This window comes from Plecotus auritus, assembly GCF_963455305.1.
Source record: "Plecotus auritus genome assembly, chromosome: 1".
Lineage (NCBI taxonomy): Eukaryota > Metazoa > Chordata > Mammalia > Chiroptera > Vespertilionidae > Plecotus > Plecotus auritus.
Window position 1 is genome coordinate 91,131,594 of NC_137770.1, and position 1,058 is coordinate 91,132,651.

The 1,058-nt window shown below is 42.6% G+C and overlaps 1 pseudogene across 1 annotated transcript; it reads right to left on the reverse strand.

Moving 5' to 3' along the window:
- Positions 1-484: 484 nt before the first annotated feature.
- LOC308239371 (large ribosomal subunit protein eL43-like) lies at positions 485-770 on the reverse strand (annotated as a pseudogene). The gene has a single exon. The product of its transcript is annotated as a large ribosomal subunit protein eL43-like (transcript).
- Positions 771-1,058: the final 288 nt, after the last annotated feature.

Sequence of the window (1,058 nt, forward strand, 5' to 3'; positions counted from 1 at the left end):
GGCACCCAGCTGCTCCAGGCACTGAGTGGCCAGGCAGGGCATGATGCTTGCTATGATAGGGAGGGCGGGGGGCAAAGGGATCTACAGGAGCTGAGTGCCACAGCGAGGACAAGACTGCAGACTCCAGAGTCTGCAGCGAAGACAAAGATGGCAGACTCTGGCTGTAGCAAAGGCCTGGGTCCCAGGTGCCAGAGGAAAACCGGTGCTGGAAGTCAAGGGAAGGAAGGCCCATTGCACAAATCTCTTCATGCAACGGGCCTCTAGTAACACATAATAATAATAAAGTTAAGCAAATGAATTTTTAATTTTAAAATGTCAACTGTTTTATTTAATGATATGTTTGTGAAAACAAATGTCTAAAACTTGGTAATGGGCAAAAGAGGGAAAAGAAGTAGGTATTCTTTCCGTGCAAGGTTAGGCTTGGCTTTATTTTTATTATTTTGGGGTTAGGGGGGCTTACATAAACTAAATAATCTGTTATAGGCTAGCAATGTTTCAAATTGTGGGGCTTCTTCTGGTCTTTCAATTCCTTGTCTTCTGAAGGCAGACTCTACTGTGAGGGCACAAGTGGTGTTGTAGGTCCAGGCATGACCAGCAGCTGTTTTTATGCAGGAACCACAGCTCCAGATCCCCACAGCTCGTCTCTTCACCTTGGTTTTGCCACAGAAGGAGCAAGTGTACTTGGCGTGCTGGCTAATTTTCTTAAGGAAGACACCCTAATGGGTCCCGTATTTGCCGACAATTCCAACCTTCTTGGTGCATTTAGCCATGCTGTTGAGAGCTAGGCATGGCTTTAAATTACCTGAGTTATTTTCTAGTTCTAGAGGGGCAGAGGAGGTGTTTTGTTCAGTAAAAATGCAAATAATTTCTGTCTAGTGGAAGAGATGACCACTAATGTTTATGGTCCTCTTGGACATTAATTTTGTATTTAACCCAGCAATCTATTAAATTTCTTATAGGTATCTAGTTTCTCAAAGCTCTTTGGACTAATGTAACATCTTATTGATTTTCTCATTAACTTATGAGATGAATAAAATCTTTGACATGTTCTCATTCTA